The sequence below is a fragment of the Phyllobates terribilis genome, unplaced genomic scaffold (assembly GCF_046119375.1).
Source record: "Phyllobates terribilis strain yellow unplaced genomic scaffold, ASM4611937v1 Scaffold_40__1_contigs__length_11209783, whole genome shotgun sequence".
NCBI lineage: Eukaryota > Metazoa > Chordata > Amphibia > Anura > Dendrobatidae > Phyllobates > Phyllobates terribilis.
The window spans coordinates 4,457,679-4,478,130 of record NW_027362800.1 but is presented as its reverse complement, the minus strand read 5'-3'; the positions used below and the strand labels follow the sequence as shown (position 1 = coordinate 4,478,130).

General features: G+C 45.1%; 16 non-coding genes across 16 annotated transcripts; all 16 read left to right on the top strand.

The window, feature by feature from the left end:
* The first annotated feature begins 300 nt into the window (after positions 1-300).
* Positions 301-491, top strand: LOC141184955 (U2 spliceosomal RNA). The gene has a single exon (XR_012259662.1). It is a non-coding gene; the product is annotated as a U2 spliceosomal RNA (small nuclear RNA).
* Positions 492-1,613: 1,122 nt separating this feature from the next.
* On the top strand, positions 1,614-1,804 carry LOC141187435 (U2 spliceosomal RNA). The gene has a single exon (XR_012261621.1). It is a non-coding gene; the product is annotated as a U2 spliceosomal RNA (small nuclear RNA).
* Positions 1,805-2,926: 1,122 nt separating this feature from the next.
* Positions 2,927-3,117, top strand: LOC141185320 (U2 spliceosomal RNA). Its single transcript, XR_012259994.1, has one exon. It is a non-coding gene; the product is annotated as a U2 spliceosomal RNA (small nuclear RNA).
* A 1,119-nt stretch (positions 3,118-4,236) lies between these two features.
* Positions 4,237-4,427, top strand: LOC141187434 (U2 spliceosomal RNA). The gene has a single exon (XR_012261620.1). It is a non-coding gene; the product is annotated as a U2 spliceosomal RNA (small nuclear RNA).
* A 1,120-nt stretch (positions 4,428-5,547) lies between these two features.
* On the top strand, positions 5,548-5,738 carry LOC141187433 (U2 spliceosomal RNA). Its single transcript, XR_012261619.1, has one exon. It is a non-coding gene; the product is annotated as a U2 spliceosomal RNA (small nuclear RNA).
* A 1,118-nt stretch (positions 5,739-6,856) lies between these two features.
* On the top strand, positions 6,857-7,047 carry LOC141191312 (U2 spliceosomal RNA). The gene has a single exon (XR_012265309.1). It is a non-coding gene; the product is annotated as a U2 spliceosomal RNA (small nuclear RNA).
* Positions 7,048-8,166: 1,119 nt separating this feature from the next.
* On the top strand, positions 8,167-8,357 carry LOC141187432 (U2 spliceosomal RNA). Its single transcript, XR_012261618.1, has one exon. It is a non-coding gene; the product is annotated as a U2 spliceosomal RNA (small nuclear RNA).
* A 1,121-nt stretch (positions 8,358-9,478) lies between these two features.
* LOC141187431 (U2 spliceosomal RNA) lies at positions 9,479-9,669 on the top strand. Its single transcript, XR_012261617.1, has one exon. It is a non-coding gene; the product is annotated as a U2 spliceosomal RNA (small nuclear RNA).
* A 1,118-nt stretch (positions 9,670-10,787) lies between these two features.
* LOC141191311 (U2 spliceosomal RNA) lies at positions 10,788-10,978 on the top strand. The gene has a single exon (XR_012265308.1). It is a non-coding gene; the product is annotated as a U2 spliceosomal RNA (small nuclear RNA).
* A 1,119-nt stretch (positions 10,979-12,097) lies between these two features.
* On the top strand, positions 12,098-12,288 carry LOC141187430 (U2 spliceosomal RNA). Its single transcript, XR_012261616.1, has one exon. It is a non-coding gene; the product is annotated as a U2 spliceosomal RNA (small nuclear RNA).
* A 1,121-nt stretch (positions 12,289-13,409) lies between these two features.
* LOC141187428 (U2 spliceosomal RNA) lies at positions 13,410-13,600 on the top strand. The gene has a single exon (XR_012261615.1). It is a non-coding gene; the product is annotated as a U2 spliceosomal RNA (small nuclear RNA).
* Positions 13,601-14,720: 1,120 nt separating this feature from the next.
* On the top strand, positions 14,721-14,911 carry LOC141187427 (U2 spliceosomal RNA). Its single transcript, XR_012261614.1, has one exon. It is a non-coding gene; the product is annotated as a U2 spliceosomal RNA (small nuclear RNA).
* A 1,122-nt stretch (positions 14,912-16,033) lies between these two features.
* Positions 16,034-16,224, top strand: LOC141187426 (U2 spliceosomal RNA). The gene has a single exon (XR_012261613.1). It is a non-coding gene; the product is annotated as a U2 spliceosomal RNA (small nuclear RNA).
* Positions 16,225-17,346: 1,122 nt separating this feature from the next.
* Positions 17,347-17,537, top strand: LOC141187424 (U2 spliceosomal RNA). Its single transcript, XR_012261611.1, has one exon. It is a non-coding gene; the product is annotated as a U2 spliceosomal RNA (small nuclear RNA).
* A 1,120-nt stretch (positions 17,538-18,657) lies between these two features.
* Positions 18,658-18,848, top strand: LOC141184486 (U2 spliceosomal RNA). Its single transcript, XR_012259236.1, has one exon. It is a non-coding gene; the product is annotated as a U2 spliceosomal RNA (small nuclear RNA).
* Positions 18,849-19,967: 1,119 nt separating this feature from the next.
* LOC141187423 (U2 spliceosomal RNA) lies at positions 19,968-20,158 on the top strand. Its single transcript, XR_012261610.1, has one exon. It is a non-coding gene; the product is annotated as a U2 spliceosomal RNA (small nuclear RNA).
* The last annotated feature ends 294 nt before the right edge of the window (positions 20,159-20,452 follow it).

Genomic DNA, 20,452 nt, shown 5'->3' with positions numbered 1-20,452 from the left:
CTGCTAAGGGTAGACAGCTGCTCGTTCCACCCCCCCCCCCGCCTTAATTGGTTCTCCTCCCTTCCAACGGTGTTGAGGCGGGTGGGAACAGCCGGGGGTTGAGGGTACTGTGCTAAAAGAGGTGGAGTTATGCAGATCTAAAACGCGTGGATTGCAGCAGCAGCAAGCCGAAAAGTGCAGGCATGTGAGGGATCTAGAGGTTGACAGCATGTCTTCTTAACGGGAGTCCAGGTGGCCATCTCCACAAATGGACTTTTCAGAATCCTTGGGTGGCACCGTAGTCGGAAACCAATTCTGGTTATCGCTTCTCGGCCTTTTGGCTAAGATCAAGTGTAGTATCGGTTCTTATCAGTTTAATATCTGATACGTCCCCTATCTGGGGACCATATATTAAATGGATTTTTAGAACAGGGAGATGGAAAAAGAGCTTGCTCTGTCCACTCCACGCATTGACCTGGTATTGCAGTATCTCCAGGACCGGTGCACCCCTTCTTTAATGCAGTTTCTAAAATCAGAAAGAATTGAATTCAATGCTTTTTGTTCATTTTGCTTGTTTGTCGGATTTTGGGATGGACTCTTTGGCTTTGCTTTTCTTCTCCTCATTGGATTTTTCATGTTAAAAGTTGCAGAAGCCAGATGACAAGCTCATTTTGGTTCAACTTCAGCAACTGTGCATTGCTTTGCCATGTAATGTAATGTAATGCAATGCTATCTATCTAGCTCTCCCTCTATACTTCCTTTTGGATAAACAGACATATTAGGCAAGCATTTTGGAGCTTTCACCTAAATAACTACAGGTGGTGAGATAAGCTGCACAATATAATTGACCTTTCAGTATAATGTTGCACACACACCATCTATTTAGCAAATGCCCTTGTTATCAACAGCAGCCTTTTAAACTCACCTGAGCTAACAGGTATGTGAGCTGGTTACTCTGCTGCGCTTAAAATTTCTTTTTTGGTTTGCTACAATGCCTTTTCTGAAACGTTGTCTCCCTCTGCTGGAACACTGACTTCTTTCATTTAATGCCTGCAGACTATAAAAGAGAAACCAACCCAAAAAGTTTGGTTGATTAGTCTGTGGCATTCTTTTAAACTGTTGCTTATGGCGGTCTCTGTGAGCTTCTCAGTGACATTCAGCCATCCAGGTATCCCGCCTGCAGTAGACGGAATGTGGCAATGGAACGCTGGCTGCGCGTGTCATAATAGGCTCTGAGCCTTTATATACCTGCGCACAGCAGCAGCCACCTTCAGTCTGCTGCTGGACAGCCAGCAGCAGCAGCAGCAGGAGAGGTAATTAATCAGCAACCCTCCTGCTAAGGGTAGACAGCTGCTCGTTCCACCCCCCCCACCCGCCTTAATTGGTTCTCCTCCCTTCCAACGGTGTTGAGGCGGGTGGGAACAGCCGGGGGTTGAGGGTACTGTGCTAAAAGAGGTGGAGTTATGCAGATCTAAAACGCGTGGATTGCAGCAGCAGCAAGCCGAAAAGTGCAGGCATGTGAGGGATCTAGAGGTTGACAGCATGTCTTCTTAACGGGAGTCCAGGTGGCCATCTCCACAAATGGACTTTTCAGAATCCTTGGGTGGCACCGTAGTCGGAAACCAATTCTGGTTATCGCTTCTCGGCCTTTTGGCTAAGATCAAGTGTAGTATCTGTTCTTATCAGTTTAATATCTGATACGTCCCCTATCTGGGGACCATATATTAAATGGATTTTTAGAACAGGGAGATGGAAAAAGAGCTTGCTCTGTCCACTCCACGCATTGACCTGGTATTGCAGTATCTCCAGGACCGGTGCACCCCTTCTTTAATGCAGTTTCTAAAATCAGAAAGAATTGAATTCAATGCTTTTTGTTCATTTTGCTTGTTTGTCGGATTTTGGGATGGACTCTTTGGCTTTGCTTTTCTTCTCCTCATTGGATTTTTCATGTTAAAAGTTGCAGAAGCCAGATGACAAGCTCATTTTGGTTCAACTTCAGCAACTGTGCATTGCATTGCCATGTAATGTAATGTAATGCAATGCTATCTATCTAGCTCTCCCTCTATACTTCCTTTTGGATAAACAGACATATTAGGCAAGCATTTTGGAGCTTTCACCTAAATAACTACAGGTGGTGAGATAAGCTGCACAATATAATTGACCTTTCAGTATATTGTTGCACACACACCATCTATTTAGCAAATGCCCTTGTTATCAACAGCAGCCTTTTAAACTCACCTGAGCTAACAGGTATGTGAGCTGGTTACTCTGCTGCGCTTAAAATTTCTTTTTTGGTTTGCTACAATGCCTTTTCTGAAACGTTGTCTCCCTCTGCTGGAACACTGACTTCTTTCATTTAATGCCTGCAGACTATAAAAGAGAAACCAACCCAAAAAGTTTGGTTGATTAGTCTGTGGCATTCTTTTAAACTGTTGCTTATGGCAGTCTCTGTGAGCTTCTCAGTGACATTCAGCCATCCAGGTATCCCGCCTGCAGTAGACGGAATGTGGCAATGGAACGCTGGCTGCGCGTGTCATAATAGGCTCTGAGCCTTTATATACCTGCGCACAGCAGCAGCCACCTTCAGTCTGCTGCTGGACAGCCAGCAGCAGCAGCAGCAGGAGAGGTAATTAATCAGCAACCCTCCTGCTAAGGGTAGAGAGCTGCTCGTTCCACCCCCCCCCCCCGCCTTAATTGGTTCTCCTCCCTTCCAACGGTGTTGAGGCGGGTGGGAACAGCCGGGGGTTGAGGGTACTGTGCTAAAAGAGGTGGAGTTATGCAGATCTAAAACGCGTGGATTGCAGCAGCAGCAAGCCGAAAAGTGCAGGCATGTGAGGGATCTAGAGGTTGACAGCATGTCTTCTTAACGGGAGTCCAGGTGGCCATCTCCACAAATGGACTTTTCAGAATCCTTGGGTGGCACCGTAGTCGGAAACCAATTCTGGTTATCGCTTCTCGGCCTTTTGGCTAAGATCAAGTGTAGTATCTGTTCTTATCAGTTTAGTATCTGATACGTCCCCTATCTGGGGACCATATATTAAATGGATTTTTAGAACAGGGAGATGGAAAAAGAGCTTGCTCTGTCCACTCCGCGCATTGACCTGGTATTGCAGTATCTCCAGGACCGGTGCACCCCTTCTTTAATGCAGTTTCTAAAATCAGAAAGAATTGAATTCAATGCTTTTTGTTCATTTTGCTTGTTTGTCGGATTTTGGGATGGCTCTTTGGCTTTGCTTTTCTTCTCCTCATTGGATTTTTCATGTTAAAAGTTGCAGAAGCCAGATGACAAGCTCATTTTGGTTCAACTTCAGCAACTGTGCATTGCATTGCCATGTAATGTAATGTAATGCAATGCTATCTATCTAGCTCTCCCTCTTTACTTCCTTTTGGATAAACAGACATATTAGGCAAGCATTTTGGAGCTTTCACCTAAATAACTACAGGTGGTGAGATAAGCTGCACAATATAATTGACCTTTCAGTATATTGTTGCACACACACCATCTATTTAGCAAATGCCCTTGTTATCAACAGCAGCCTTTTAAACTCACCTGAGCTAACAGGTATGTGAGCTGGTTACTCTGCTGCGCTTAAAATTTCTTTTTTGGTTTGCTACAATGCCTTTTCTGAAACGTTGTCTCCTTCTGCTGGAACACTGACTTCTTTCATTTAATGCCTGCAGACTATAAAAGAGAAACCAACCCAAAAAGTTTGGTTGATTAGTCTGTGGCATTCTTTTAAACTGTTGCTTATGGCGGTCTCTGTGAGCTTCTCAGTGACATTCAGCCATCCAGGTATCCCGCCTGCAGTAGACGGAATGTGGCAATGGAACGCTGGCTGCGCATGTCATAATAGGCTCTGAGCCTTTATATACCTGCGCACAGCAGCAGCCACCTTCAGTCTGCTGCTGGACAGCCAGCAGCAGCAGCAGCAGGAGAGGTAATTAATCAGCAACCCTCCTGCTAAGGGTAGACAGCTGCTCGTTCCACCACCCCCCCGCCTTAATTGGTTCTCCTCCCTTCCAACGGTTTTGAGGCGGGTGGGAACAGCCGGGGGTTGAGGGTACTGTGCTAAAAGAGGTGGAGTTATGCAGATCTAAAACGCGTGGATTGCAGCAGCAGCAAGCCGAAAAGTGCAGGCATGTGAGGGATCTAGAGGTTGACAGCATGTCTTCTTAACGGGAGTCCAGGTGGCCATCTCCACAAATGGACTTTTCAGAATCCTTGGGTGGCACCGTAGTCGGAAACCAATTCTGGTTATCGCTTCTCGGCCTTTTGGCTAAGATCAAGTGTAGTATCTGTTCTTATCAGTTTAATATCTGATACGTCCCCTATCTGGGGACCATATATTAAATGGATTTTTAGAACAGGGAGATGGAAAAAGAGCTTGCTCTGTCCACTCCACGCATTGACCTGGTATTGCAGTATCTCCAGGACCGGTGCACCCCTTCTTTAATGCAGTTTCTAAAATCAGAAAGAATTGAATTCAATGCTTTTTGTTCATTTTGCTTGTTTGTCGGATTTTGGGATGGACTCTTTGGCTTTGCTTTTCTTCTCCTCATTGGATTTTTCATGTTAAAAGTTGCAGAAGCCAGATGACAAGCTCATTTTGGTTCAACTTCAGCAACTGTGCATTGCATTGCCATGTAATGTAATGTAATGCAATGCTATCTATCTAGCTCTCCCTCTATACTTCCTTTTGGATAAACAGACATATTAGGCAAGCATTTTGGAGCTTTCACCTAAATAACTACAGGTGGTGAGATAAGCTGCACAATATAATTGACCTTTCAGTATATTGTTGCACACACACCATCTATTTAGCAAATGCCCTTGTTATCAACAGCAGCCTTTTAAACTCACCTGAGCTAACAGGTATGTGAGCTGGTTACTCTGCTGCGCTTAAAATTTCTTTTTTGGTTTGCTACAATGCCTTTTCTGAAACGTTGTCTCCCTCTGCTGGAACACTGACTTCTTTCATTTAATGCCTGCAGACTATAAAAGAGAAACCAACCCAAAAAGTTTGGTTGATTAGTCTGTGGCATTCTTTTAAACTGTTGCTTATGGCGGTCTCTGTGAGCTTCTCAGTGACATTCAGCCATCCAGGTATCCCGCCTGCAGTAGACGGAATGTGGCAATGGAACGCTGGCTGCGCGTGTCATAATAGGCTCTGAGCCTTTATATACCTGCGCACAGCAGCAGCCACCTTCAGTCTGCTGCTGGACAGCCAGCAGCAGCAGCAGCAGGAGAGGTAATTAATCAGCAACCCTCCTGCTAAGGGTAGACAGCTGCTCGTTCCACCCCCCCCCCGCCTTAATTGGTTCTCCTCCCTTCCAACGGTGTTGAGGCGGGTGGGAACAGCCGGGGGTTGAGGGTACTGTGCTAAAAGAGGTGGAGTTATGCAGATCTAAAACGCGTGGATTGCAGCAGCAGCAAGCCGAAAAGTGCAGGCATGTGAGGGATCTAGAGGTTGACAGCATGTCTTCTTAACGGGAGTCCAGGTGGCCATCTCCACAAATGGACTTTTCAGAATCCTTGGGTGGCACCGTAGTCGGAAACCAATTCTGGTTATCGCTTCTCGGCCTTTTGGCTAAGATCAAGTGTAGTATCTGTTCTTATCAGTTTAATATCTGATACGTCCCCTATCTGGGGACCATATATTAAATGGATTTTTAGAACAGGGAGATGGAAAAAGAGCTTGCTCTGTCCACTCCACGCATTGACCTGGTATTGCAGTATCTCCAGGACCGGTGCACCCCTTCTTTAATGCAGTTTCTAAAATCAGAAAGAATTGAATTCAATGCTTTTTGTTCATTTTGCTTGTTTGTCGGATTTTGGGATGGACTCTTTGGCTTTGCTTTTCTTCTCCTCATTGGATTTTTCATGTTAAAAGTTGCAGAAGCCAGATGACAAGCTCATTTTGGTTCAACTTCAGCAACTGTGCATTGCATTGCCATGTAATGTAATGTAATGCAATGCTATCTATCTAGCTCTCCCTCTATACTTCCTTTTGGATAAACAGACATATTAGGCAAGCATTTTGGAGCTTTCACCTAAATAACTACAGGTGGTGAGATAAGCTGCACAATATAATTGACCTTTCAGTATATTGTTGCACACACACCATCTATTTAGCAAATGCCCTTGTTATCAACAGCAGCCTTTTAAACTCACCTGAGCTAACAGGTATGTGAGCTGGTTACTCTGCTGCGCTTAAAATTTCTTTTTTGGTTTGCTACAATGCCTTTTCTGAAACGTTGTCTCCCTCTGCTGGAACACTGACTTCTTTCATTTAATGCCTGCAGACTATAAAAGAGAAACCAACCCAAAAAGTTTGGTTGATTAGTCTGTGGCATTCTTTTAAACTGTTGCTTATGGCGGTCTCTGTGAGCTTCTCAGTGACATTCAGCCATCCAGGTATCCCGCCTGCAGTAGACGGAATGTGGCAATGGAACGCTGGCTGCGCGTGTCATAATAGGCTCTGAGCCTTTATATACCTGCGCACAGCAGCAGCCACCTTCAGTCTGCTGCTGGACAGCCAGCAGCAGCAGCAGCAGGAGAGGTAATTAATCAGCAACCCTCCTGCTAAGGGTAGACAGCTGCTCGTTCCACCCCCCCCGCCTTAATTGGTTCTCCTCCCTTCCAACGGTGTTGAGGCGGGTGGGAACAGCCGGGGGTTGAGGGTACTGTGCTAAAAGAGGTGGAGTTATGCAGATCTAAAACGCGTGGATTGCAGCAGCAGCAAGCCGAAAAGTGCAGGCATGTGAGGGATCTAGAGGTTGACAGCATGTCTTCTTAACGGGAGTCCAGGTGGCCATCTCCACAAATGGACTTTTCAGAATCCTTGGGTGGCACCGTAGTCGGAAACCAATTCTGGTTATCGCTTCTCGGCCTTTTGGCTAAGATCAAGTGTAGTATCTGTTCTTATCAGTTTAATATCTGATACGTCCCCTATCTGGGGACCATATATTAAATGGATTTTTAGAACAGGGAGATGGAAAAAGAGCTTGCTCTGTCCACTCCATGCATTGACCTGGTATTGCAGTATCTCCAGGACCGGTGCACCCCTTCTTTAATGCATTTTCTAAAATCAGAAAGAATTGAATTCAATGCTTTTTGTTCATTTTGCTTGTTTGTCGGATTTTGGGATGGACTCTTTGGCTTTGCTTTTCTTCTCCTCATTGGATTTTTCATGTTAAAAGTTGCAGAAGCCAGATGACAAGCTCATTTTGGTTCAACTTCAGCAACTGTGCATTGCATTGCCATGTAATGTAATGTAATGCAATGCTATCTATCTAGCTCTCCCTCTATACTTCCTTTTGGATAAACAGACATATTAGGCAAGCATTTTGGAGCTTTCACCTAAATAACTACAGGTGGTGAGATAAGCTGCACAATATAATTGACCTTTCAGTATATTGTTGCACACACACCATCTATTTAGCAAATGCCCTTGTTATCAACAGCAGCCTTTTAAACTCACCTGAGCTAACAGGTATGTGAGCTGGTTACTCTGCTGCGCTTAAAATTTCTTTTTTGGTTTGCTACAATGCCTTTTCTGAAACGTTGTCTCCCTCTGCTGGAACACTGACTTCTTTCATTTAATGCCTGCAGACTATAAAAGAGAAACCAACCCAAAAAGTTTGGTTGATTAGTCTGTGGCATTCTTTTAAACTGTTGCTTATGGCGGTCTCTGTGAGCTTCTCAGTGACATTCAGCCATCCAGGTATCCCGCCTGCAGTAGACGGAATGTGGCAATGGAACGCTGGCTGCGCGTGTCATAATAGGCTCTGAGCCTTTATATACCTGCGCACAGCAGCAGCCACCTTCAGTCTGCTGCTGGACAGCCAGCAGCAGCAGCAGCAGGAGAGGTAATTAATCAGCAACCCTCCTGCTAAGGGTAGACAGCTGCTCGTTCCACCCCCCCCCGCCTTAATTGGTTCTCCTCCCTTCCAACGGTGTTGAGGCGGGTGGGAACAGCCGGGGGTTGAGGGTACTGTGCTAAAAGAGGTGGAGTTATGCAGATCTAAAACGCGTGGATTGCAGCAGCAGCAAGCCGAAAAGTGCAGGCATGTGAGGGATCTAGAGGTTGACAGCATGTCTTCTTAACGGGAGTCCAGGTGGCCATCTCCACAAATGGACTTTTCAGAATCCTTGGGTGGCACCGTAGTCGGAAACCAATTCTGGTTATCGCTTCTCGGCCTTTTGGCTAAGATCAAGTGTAGTATCTGTTCTTATCAGTTTAATATCTGATACGTCCCCTATCTGGGGACCATATATTAAATGGATTTTTAGAACAGGGAGATGGAAAAAGAGCTTGCTCTGTCCACTCCACGCATTGACCTGGTATTGCAGTATCTCCAGGACCGGTGCACCCCTTCTTTAATGCAGTTTCTAAAATCAGAAAGAATTGAATTCAATGCTTTTTGTTCATTTTGCTTGTTTGTCGGATTTTGGGATGGACTCTTTGGCTTTGCTTTTCTTCTCCTCATTGGATTTTTCATGTTAAAAGTTGCAGAAGCCAGATGACAAGCTCATTTTGGTTCAACTTCAGCAACTGTGCATTGCATTGCCATGTAATGTAATGTAATGCAATGCTATCTATCTAGCTCTCCCTCTATACTTCCTTTTGGATAAACAGACATATTAGGCAAGCATTTTGGAGCTTTCACCTAAATAACTACAGGTGGTGAGATAAGCTGCACAATATAATTGACCTTTCAGTATATTGTTGCACACACACCATCTATTTAGCAAATGCCCTTGTTATCAACAGCAGCCTTTTAAACTCACCTGAGCTAACAGGTATGTGAGCTGGTTACTCTGCTGCGCTTAAAATTTCTTTTTTGGTTTGCTACAATGCCTTTTCTGAAACGTTGTCTCCCTCTGCTGGAACACTGACTTCTTTCATTTAATGCCTGCAGACTATAAAAGAGAAACCAACCCAAAAAGTTTGGTTGATTAGTCTGTGGCATTCTTTTAAACTGTTGCTTATGGCGGTCTCTGTGAGCTTCTCAGTGACATTCAGCCATAAAGGTATCCCGCCTGCAGTAGACGGAATGTGGCAATGGAACGCTGGCTGCGCGTGTCATAATAGGCTCTGAGCCTTTATATACCTGCGCACAGCAGCAGCCACCTTCAGTCTGCTGCTGGACAGCCAGCAGCAGCAGCAGCAGGAGAGGTAATTAATCAGCAACCCTCCTGCTAAGGGTAGACAGCTGCTCGTTCCACCCCCCCCCCCGCCTTAATTGGTTCTCCTCCCTTCCAACGGTGTTGAGGCGGGTGGGAACAGCCGGGGGTTGAGGGTACTGTGCTAAAAGAGGTGGAGTTATGCAGATCTAAAACGCGTGGATTGCAGCAGCAGCAAGCCGAAAAGTGCAGGCATGTGAGGGATCTAGAGGTTGACAGCATGTCTTCTTAACGGGAGTCCAGGTGGCCATCTCCACAAATGGACTTTTCAGAATCCTTGGGTGGCACCGTAGTCGGAAACCAATTCTGGTTATCGCTTCTCGGCCTTTTGGCTAAGATCAAGTGTAGTATCTGTTCTTATCAGTTTAATATCTGATACGTCCCCTATCTGGGGACCATATATTAAATGGATTTTTAGAACAGGGAGATGGAAAAAGAGCTTGCTCTGTCCACTCCACGCATTGACCTGGTATTGCAGTATCTCCAGGACCGGTGCACCCCTTCTTTAATGCAGTTTCTAAAATCAGAAAGAATTGAATTCAATGCTTTTTGTTCATTTTGCTTGTTTGTCGGATTTTGGGATGGACTCTTTGGCTTTGCTTTTCTTCTCCTCATTGGATTTTTCATGTTAAAAGTTGCAGAAGCCAGATGACAAGCTCATTTTGGTTCAACTTCAGCAACTGTGCATTGCATTGCCATGTAATGTAATGTAATGCAATGCTATCTATCTAGCTCTCCCTCTATACTTCCTTTTGGATAAACAGACATATTAGGCAAGCATTTTGGAGCTTTCACCTAAATAACTACAGGTGGTGAGATAAGCTGCACAATATAATTGACCTTTCAGTATATTGTTGCACACACACCATCTATTTAGCAAATGCCCTTGTTATCAACAGCAGCCTTTTAAACTCACCTGAGCTAACAGGTATGTGAGCTGGTTACTCTGCTGCGCTTAAAATTTCTTTTTTGGTTTGCTACAATGCCTTTTCTGAAACGTTGTCTCCCTCTGCTGGAACACTGACTTCTTTCATTTAATGCCTGCAGACTATAAAAGAGAAACCAACCCAAAAAGTTTGGTTGATTAGTCTGTGGCATTCTTTTAAACTGTTGCTTATGGCGGTCTCTGTGAGCTTCTCAGTGACATTCAGCCATCCAGGTATCCCGCCTGCAGTAGACGGAATGTGGCAATGGAACGCTGGCTGCGCGTGTCATAATAGGCTCTGAGCCTTTATATACCTGCGCACAGCAGCAGCCACCTTCAGTCTGCTGCTGGACAGCCAGCAGCAGCAGCAGCAGGAGAGGTAATTAATCAGCAACCCTCCTGCTAAGGGTAGACAGCTGCTCGTTCCACCCCCCCCGCCTTAATTGGTTCTCCTCCCTTCCAACGGTGTTGAGGCGGGTGGGAACAGCCGGGGGTTGAGGGTACTGTGCTAAAAGAGGTGGAGTTATGCAGATCTAAAACGCGTGGATTGCAGCAGCAGCAAGCCGAAAAGTGCAGGCATGTGAGGGATCTAGAGGTTGACAGCATGTCTTCTTAACGGGAGTCCAGGTGGCCATCTCCACAAATGGACTTTTCAGAATCCTTGGGTGGCACCGTAGTCGGAAACCAATTCTGGTTATCGCTTCTCGGCCTTTTGGCTAAGATCAAGTGTAGTATCTGTTCTTATCAGTTTAATATCTGATACGTCCCCTATCTGGGGACCATATATTAAATGGATTTTTAGAACAGGGAGATGGAAAAAGAGCTTGCTCTGTCCACTCCATGCATTGACCTGGTATTGCAGTATCTCCAGGACCGGTGCACCCCTTCTTTAATGCATTTTCTAAAATCAGAAAGAATTGAATTCAATGCTTTTTGTTCATTTTGCTTGTTTGTCGGATTTTGGGATGGACTCTTTGGCTTTGCTTTTCTTCTCCTCATTGGATTTTTCATGTTAAAAGTTGCAGAAGCCAGATGACAAGCTCATTTTGGTTCAACTTCAGCAACTGTGCATTGCATTGCCATGTAATGTAATGTAATGCAATGCTATCTATCTAGCTCTCCCTCTATACTTCCTTTTGGATAAACAGACATATTAGGCAAGCATTTTGGAGCTTTCACCTAAATAACTACAGGTGGTGAGATAAGCTGCACAATATAATTGACCTTTCAGTATATTGTTGCACACACACCATCTATTTAGCAAATGCCCTTGTTATCAACAGCAGCCTTTTAAACTCACCTGAGCTAACAGGTATGTGAGCTGGTTACTCTGCTGCGCTTAAAATTTCTTTTTTGGTTTGCTACAATGCCTTTTCTGAAACGTTGTCTCCCTCTGCTGGAACACTGACTTCTTTCATTTAATGCCTGCAGACTATAAAAGAGAAACCAACCCAAAAAGTTTGGTTGATTAGTCTGTGGCATTCTTTTAAACTGTTGCTTATGGCGGTCTCTGTGAGCTTCTCAGTGACATTCAGCCATCCAGGTATCCCGCCTGCAGTAGACGGAATGTGGCAATGGAACGCTGGCTGCGCGTGTCATAATAGGCTCTGAGCCTTTATATACCTGCGCACAGCAGCAGCCACCTTCAGTCTGCTGCTGGACAGCCAGCAGCAGCAGCAGCAGGAGAGGTAATTAATCAGCAACCCTCCTGCTAAGGGTAGACAGCTGCTCGTTCCACCCCCCCCCGCCTTAATTGGTTCTCCTCCCTTCCAACGGTGTTGAGGCGGGTGGGAACAGCCGGGGGTTGAGGGTACTGTGCTAAAAGAGGTGGAGTTATGCAGATCTAAAACGCGTGGATTGCAGCAGCAGCAAGCCGAAAAGTGCAGGCATGTGAGGGATCTAGAGGTTGACAGCATGTCTTCTTAACGGGAGTCCAGGTGGCCATCTCCACAAATGGACTTTTCAGAATCCTTGGGTGGCACCGTAGTCGGAAACCAATTCTGGTTATCGCTTCTCGGCCTTTTGGCTAAGATCAAGTGTAGTATCTGTTCTTATCAGTTTAATATCTGATACGTCCCCTATCTGGGGACCATATATTAAATGGATTTTTAGAACAGGGAGATGGAAAAAGAGCTTGCTCTGTCCACTCCACGCATTGACCTGGTATTGCAGTATCTCCAGGACCGGTGCACCCCTTCTTTAATGCAGTTTCTAAAATCAGAAAGAATTGAATTCAATGCTTTTTGTTCATTTTGCTTGTTTGTCGGATTTTGGGATGGACTCTTTGGCTTTGCTTTTCTTCTCCTCATTGGATTTTTCATGTTAAAAGTTGCAGAAGCCAGATGACAAGCTCATTTTGGTTCAACTTCAGCAACTGTGCATTGCATTGCCATGTAATGTAATGTAATGCAATGCTATCTATCTAGCTCTCCCTCTATACTTCCTTTTGGATAAACAGACATATTAGGCAAGCATTTTGGAGCTTTCACCTAAATAACTACAGGTGGTGAGATAAGCTGCACAATATAATTGACCTTTCAGTATATTGTTGCACACACACCATCTATTTAGCAAATGCCCTTGTTATCAACAGCAGCCTTTTAAACTCACCTGAGCTAACAGGTATGTGAGCTGGTTACTCTGCTGCGCTTAAAATTTCTTTTTTGGTTTGCTACAATGCCTTTTCTGAAACGTTGTCTCCCTCTGCTGGAACACTGACTTCTTTCATTTAATGCCTGCAGACTATAAAAGAGAAACCAACCCAAAAAGTTTGGTTGATTAGTCTGTGGCATTCTTTTAAACTGTTGCTTATGGCGGTCTCTGTGAGCTTCTCAGTGACATTCAGCCATCCAGGTATCCCGCCTGCAGTAGACGGAATGTGGCAATGGAACGCTGGCTGCGCGTGTCATAATAGGCTCTGAGCCTTTATATACCTGCGCACAGCAGCAGCCACCTTCAGTCTGCTGCTGGACAGCCAGCAGCAGCAGCAGCAGGAGAGGTAATTAATCAGCAACCCTCCTGCTAAGGGTAGACAGCTGCTCGTTCCACCCCCCCCCCCGCCTTAATTGGTTCTCCTCCCTTCCAACGGTGTTGAGGCGGGTGGGAACAGCCGGGGGTTGAGGGTACTGTGCTAAAAGAGGTGGAGTTATGCAGATCTAAAACGCGTGGATTGCAGCAGCAGCAAGCCGAAAAGTGCAGGCATGTGAGGGATCTAGAGGTTGACAGCATGTCTTCTTAACGGGAGTCCAGGTGGCCATCTCCACAAATGGACTTTTCAGAATCCTTGGGTGGCACCGTAGTCGGAAACCAATTCTGGTTATCGCTTCTCGGCCTTTTGGCTAAGATCAAGTGTAGTATCTGTTCTTATCAGTTTAATATCTGATACGTCCCCTATCTGGGGACCATATATTAAATGGATTTTTAGAACAGGGAGATGGAAAAAGAGCTTGCTCTGTCCACTCCACGCATTGACCTGGTATTGCAGTATCTCCAGGACCGGTGCACCCCTTCTTTAATGCAGTTTCTAAAATCAGAAAGAATTGAATTCAATGCTTTTTGTTCATTTTGCTTGTTTGTCGGATTTTGGGATGGACTCTTTGGCTTTGCTTTTCTTCTCCTCATTGGATTTTTCATGTTAAAAGTTGCAGAAGCCAGATGACAAGCTCATTTTGGTTCAACTTCAGCAACTGTGCATTGCATTGCCATGTAATGTAATGTAATGCAATGCTATCTATCTAGCTCTCCCTCTATACTTCCTTTTGGATAAACAGACATATTAGGCAAGCATTTTGGAGCTTTCACCTAAATAACTACAGGTGGTGAGATAAGCTGCACAATATAATTGACCTTTCAGTATATTGTTGCACACACACCATCTATTTAGCAAATGCCCTTGTTATCAACAGCAGCCTTTTAAACTCACCTGAGCTAACAGGTATGTGAGCTGGTTACTCTGCTGCGCTTAAAATTTCTTTTTTGGTTTGCTACAATGCCTTTTCTGAAACGTTGTCTCCCTCTGCGGGAACACTGACTTCTTTCATTTAATGCCTGCAGACTATAAAAGAGAAACCAACCCAAAAAGTTTGGTTGATTAGTCTGTGGCATTCTTTTAAACTGTTGCTTATGGCGGTCTCTGTGAGCTTTTCAGTGACATTCAGCCATCCAGATATCCCGCCTGCAGTAGACGGAATGTGGCAATGGAACGCTGGCTGCGCATGTCATAATAGGCTCTGAGCCTTTATATACCTGCGCACAGCAGCAGCCACCTTCAGTCTGCTGTTGGACAGCCAGCAGCAGCAGCAGCAGGAGAGGTAATTAATCAGCAACCCTCCTGCTAAGGGTAGACAGCTGCTCGTTCCACCCCCCCCCCGCCTTAATTGGTTCTCCTCCCTTCCAACGGTGTTGAGGCGGGTGGGAACAGCCGGGGGTTGAGGGTACTGTGCTAAAAGAGGTGGAGTTATGCAGATCTAAAACGCATGGATTGCAGCAGCAGCAAGCCGAAAAGTGCAGGCATGTGAGGGATCTAGAGGTTGACAGCATGTCTTCTTAACGGGAGTCCAGGTGGCCATCTCCACAAATGGACTTTTCAGAATCCTTGGGTGGCACCGTAGTCGGAAACCAATTCTGGTTATCGCTTCTCGGCCTTTTGGCTAAGATCAAGTGTAGTATCTGTTCTTATCAGTTTAATATCTGATACGTCCCCTATCTGGGGACCATATATTAAATGGATTTTTAGAACAGGGAGATGGAAAAAGAGCTTGCTCTGTCCACTCCACGCATTGACCTGGTATTGCAGTATCTCCAGGACCGGTGCACCCCTTCTTTAATGCAGTTTCTAAAATCAGAAAGAATTGAATTCAATGCTTTTTGTTCATTTTGCTTGTTTGTCGGATTTTGGGATGGACTCTTTGGCTTTGCTTTTCTTCTCCTCATTGGATTTTTCATGTTAAAAGTTGCAGAAGCCAGATGACAAGCTCATTTTGGTTCAACTTCAGCAACTGTGCATTGCATTGCCATGTAATGTAATGTAATGCAATGCTATCTATCTAGCTCTCCCTCTATACTTCCTTTTGGATAAACAGACATATTAGGCAAGCATTTTGGAGCTTTCACCTAAATAACTACAGGTGGTGAGATAAGCTGCACAATATAATTGACCTTTCAGTATATTGTTGCACACACACCATCTATTTAGCAAATGCCCTTGTTATCAACAGCAGCCTTTTAAACTCACCTGAGCTAACAGGTATGTGAGCTGGTTACTCTGCTGCGCTTAAAATTTCTTTTTTGGTTTGCTACAATGCCTTTTCTGAAACGTTGTCTCCCTCTGCTGGAACACTGACTTCTTTCATTTAATGCTTGCAGACTATAAAAGAGAAACCAACCCAAAAAGTTTGGTTGATTAGTCTGTGGCATTCTTTTAAACTGTTGCTTATGGCGGTCTCTGTGAGCTTCTCAGTGACATTCAGCCATCCAGGTATCCCGCCTGCAGTAGACGGAATGTGGCAATGGAACGCTGGCTGCGCGTGTCATAATAGGCTCTGAGCCTTTATATACCTGCGCACAGCAGCAGCCACCTTCAGTCTGCTGCTGGACAGCCAGCAGCAGCAGCAGCAGGAGAGGTAATTAATCAGCAACCCTCCTGCTAAGGGTAGACAGCTGCTCGTTCCACCCCCCCCCCCCGCCTTAATTGGTTCTCCTCCCTTCCAACGGTGTTGAGGCAGGTGGGAACAGCCGGGGGTTGAGGGTACTGTGCTAAAAGTGGTGGAGTTATGCAGATCTAAAACGCGTGGATTGCAGCAGCAGCAAGCCGAAAAGTGCAGGCATGTGAGGGATCTAGAGGTTGACAGCATGTCTTCTTAACGGGAGTCCAGGTGGCCATCTCCACAAATGGACTTTTCAGAATCCTTGGGTGGCACCGTAGTCGGAAACCAATTCTGGTTATCGCTTCTCGGCCTTTTGGCTAAGATCAAGTGTAGTATCTGTTCTTATCAGTTTAATATCTGATACGTCCCCTATCTGGGGACCATATATTAAATGGATTTTTAGAACAGGGAGATGGAAAAAGAGCTTGCTCTGTCCACTCCACGCATTGACCTGGTATTGCAGTATCTCCAGGACCGGTGCACCCCTTCTTTAATGCAGTTTCTAAAATCAGAAAGAATTGAATTCAATGCTTTTTGTTCATTTTGCTTGTTTGTCGGATTTTGGGATGGACTCTTTGGCTTTGCTTTTCTTCTCCTCATTGGATTTTTCATGTTAAAAGTTGCAGAAGCCAGATGACAAGCTCATTTTGGTTCAACTTCAGCAACTGTGCATTGCATTGCCATGTAATGTAATGTAATGCAATGCTATCTATCTAGCTCTCCCTCTATACTTCCTTTTGGATAAACAGACATATTAGGCAAGCATTTTGGAGCTTTCACCTAAATAACTACAGGTGGTGAGATAAGCTGCACAATATAATTGACCTTTCAGTATATTGTTGCACACACACCATCTATTTAGCAAATGCCCTTGTTATCAACAGCAGCCTTTTAAACTCACCTGAGCTAACAGGTATGTGAGCTGGTTACTCTGCTGCGCTTAAAATTTCTTTTTTGGTTTGCTACAATGCCTTTTCTGAAACGTTGTCTCCCTCTGCTGGAACACTGACTTCTTTCATTTAATGCCTGCAGACTATAAAAGAGAAACCAACCCAAAAAGTTTGGTTGATTAGTCTGTGGCATTCTTTTAAACTGTTGCTTATGGCGGTCTCTGTGAGCTTCTCAGTGACATTCAGCCATCCAGGTATCCCGCCTGCAGTAGACGGAATGTGGCAATGGAACGCTGGCTGCGCGTGTCATAATAGGCTCTGAGCCTTTATATACCTGCGCACAGCAGCAGCCACCTTCAGTCTGCTGCTGGACAGCCAGCAGCAGCAGCAGCAGGAGAGGTAATTAATCAGCAACCCTCCTGCTAAGGGTAGACAGCTGCTCGTTCCACCCCCCCCCCCCGCCTTAATTGGTTCTCCTCCCTTCCAACGGTGTTGAGGCGGGTGGGAACAGCCGGGGGTTGAGGGTACTGTGCTAAAAGAGGTGGAGTTATGCAGATCTAAAATGCGTGGATTGCAGCAGCAGCAAGCCGAAAAGTGCAGGCATGTGAGGGATCTAGAGGTTGACAGCATGTCTTCTTAACGGGAGTCCAGGTGGCCATCTCCACAAATGGACTTTTCAGAATCCTTGGGTGGCACCGTAGTCGGAAACCAATTCTGGTTATCGCTTCTCGGCCTTTTGGCTAAGATCAAGTGTAGTATCTGTTCTTATCAGTTTAATATCTGATACGTCCCCTATCTGGGGACCATATATTAAATGGATTTTTAGAACAGGGAGATGGAAAAAGAGCTTGCTCTGTCCACTCCACGCATTGACCTGGTATTGCAGTATCTCCAGGACCGGTGCACCCCTTCTTTAATGCAGTTTCTAAAATCAGAAAGAATTGAATTCAATGCTTTTTGTTCATTTTGCTTGTTTGTCGGATTTTGGGATGGACTCTTTGGCTTTGCTTTTCTTCTCCTCATTGGATTTTTCATGTTAAAAGTTGCAGAAGCCAGATGACAAGCTCATTTTGGTTCAACTTCAGCAACTGTGTATTGCATTGCCATGTAATGTAATGTAATGCAATGCTATCTATCTAGCTCTCCCTCTATACTTCCTTTTGGATAAACAGACATATTAGGCAAGCATTTTGGAGCTTTCACCTAAATAACTACAGGTGGTGAGATAAGCTGCACAATATAATTGACCTTTCAGTATATTGTTGCACACACACCATCTATTTAGCAAATGCCCTTGTTATCAACAGCAGCCTTTTAAACTCACCTGAGCTAACAGGTATGTGAGCTGGTTACTCTGCTGCGCTTAAAATTTCTTTTTTGGTTTGCTACAATGCCTTTTCTGAAACGTTGTCTCCCTCTGCTGGAACACTGACTTCTTTCATTTAATGCCTGCAGACTATAAAAGAGAAACCAACCCAAAAAGTTTGATTGATTAGTCTGTGGCATTCTTTTAAACTGTTGCTTATGGCGGTCTCTGTGAGCTTCTCAGTGACATTCAGCCATCCAGGTATCCCGCCTGCAGTAGACGGAATGTGGCAATGGAACGCTGGCTGCGCGTGTCATAATATGCTCTGAGCCTTTATATACCTGCGCACAGCAGCAGCCACCTTCAGTCTGCTGCTGGACAGCCAGCAGCAGCAGCAGCAGGAGAGGTAATTAATCAGCAACCCTCCTGCTAAGGGTAGACAGCTGCTCGTTCCACCCCCCCCCTGCCTTAATTGGTTCTCCTCCCTTCCAACGGTGTTGAGGCGGGTGGGAACAGCCGGGGGTTGAGGGTACTGTGCTAAAAGAGGTGGAGTTATGCAGATCTAAAACGCGTGGATTGCAGCAGCAGCAAGCCGAAAAGTGCAGGCATGTGAGGGATCTAGAGGTTGACAGCATGTCTTCTTAACGGGAGTCCAGGTGGCCATCTCCACAAATGGACTTTTCAGAATCCTTGGGTGGCACCGTAGTCGGAAACCAATTCTGGTTATCGCTTCTCGGCCTTTTGGCTAAGATCAAGTGTAGTATCTGTTCTTATCAGTTTAATATCTGATACGTCCCCTATCTGGGGGCCATATATTAAATGGATTTTTAGAACAGGGAGATGGAAAAAGAGCTTGCTCTGTCCACTCCACGCATTGACCTGGTATTGCAGTATCTCCAGGACCGGTGCACCCCTTCTTTAATGCAGTTTCTAAAATCAGAAAGAATTGAATTCAATGCTTTTTGTTCATTTTGCTTGTTTGTCGGATTTTGGGATGGACTCTTTGGCTTTGCTTTTCTTCTCCTCATTGGATTTTTCATGTTAAAAGTTGCAGAAGCCAGATGACAAGCTCATTTTGGTTCAACTTCAGCAACTGTGCATTGCATTGCCATGTAATGTAATGTAATGCAATGCTATCTATCTAGCTCTCCCTCTATACTTCCTTTTGGATAAACAGACAAATTAGGCAAGCATTTTGGAGCTTTCACCTAAATAACTACAGGTGGTGAGATAAGCTGCACAATATAATTGACCTTTCAGTATATTGTTGCACACACACCATCTATTTAGCAAATGCCCTTGTTATCAACAGCAGCCTTTTAAACTCACCTGAGCTAACAGGTATGTGAGCTGGTTACTCTGCTGCGCTTAAAATTTCTTTTTTGGTTTGCTACAATGCCTTTTCTGAAACGTTGTCTCCCTCTGCTGGAACACTGACTTCTTTCATTTAATGCCTGCAGACTATAAAAGAGAAACCAACCCAAAAAGTTTGGTTGATTAGTCTGTGGCATTCTTTTAAACTGTTGCTTATGGCGGTCTCTGTGAGCTTCTCAGTGACATTCAGCCATCCAGGTATCCCGCCTGCAGTAGACGGAATGTGGCAATGGAACGCTGGCTGCGCGTGTCATAATAGGCTCTGAGCCTTTATATACCTGCGCACAGCAGCAGCCACCTTCAGTCTGCTGCTGGACAGCCAGCAGCAGCAGCAGCAGGAGAGGTAATTAATCAGCAACCCTCCTGCTAAGGGTAGACAGCTGCTCGTTCCACCCCCCCCCGCCTTAATTGGTTCTCCTCCCTTCCAACGGTGTTGAGGCGGGTGGGAACAGCCGGGGGTTGAGGGTACTGTGCTAAAAGAGGTGGAGTTATGCAGATCTAAAACGCGTGGATTGCAGCAGCAGCAAGCCGAAAAGTGCAGGCATGTGAGGGATCTAGAGGTTGACAGCATGTCTTCTTAACGGGAGTCCAGGTGGCCATCTCCACAAATGGACTTTTCAGAATCCTTGGGTGGCACCGTAGTCGGAAACCAATTCTGGTTATCGCTTCTCGGCCTTTTGGCTAAGATCAAGTGTAGTATCTGTTCTTATCAGTTTAATATCTGATACGTCCCCTATCTGGGGACCATATATTAAATGGATTTTTAGAACAGGGAGATGGAAAAAGAGCTTGCTCTGTCCACTCCACGCATTGACCTGGTATTGCAGTATCTCCAGGACCGGTGCACCCCTTCTTTAATGCAGTTTCTAAAATCAGAAAGAATTGAATTCAATGCTTTTTGTTCATTTTGCTTGTTTGTCGGATTTTGGGATGGACTCTTTGGCTTTGCTTTTCTTTTCCTCATTGGATTTTTCATGTTAAAAGTTGCAGAAGCCAGATGACAAGCTCATTTTGGTTCAACTTCAGCAACTGTGCATTGCATTGCCATGTAATGTAATGTAATGCAATGCTATCTATCTAGCTCTCCCTCTATACTTCCTTTTGGATAAACAGACATATTAGGCAAGCATTTTGGAGCTTTCACCT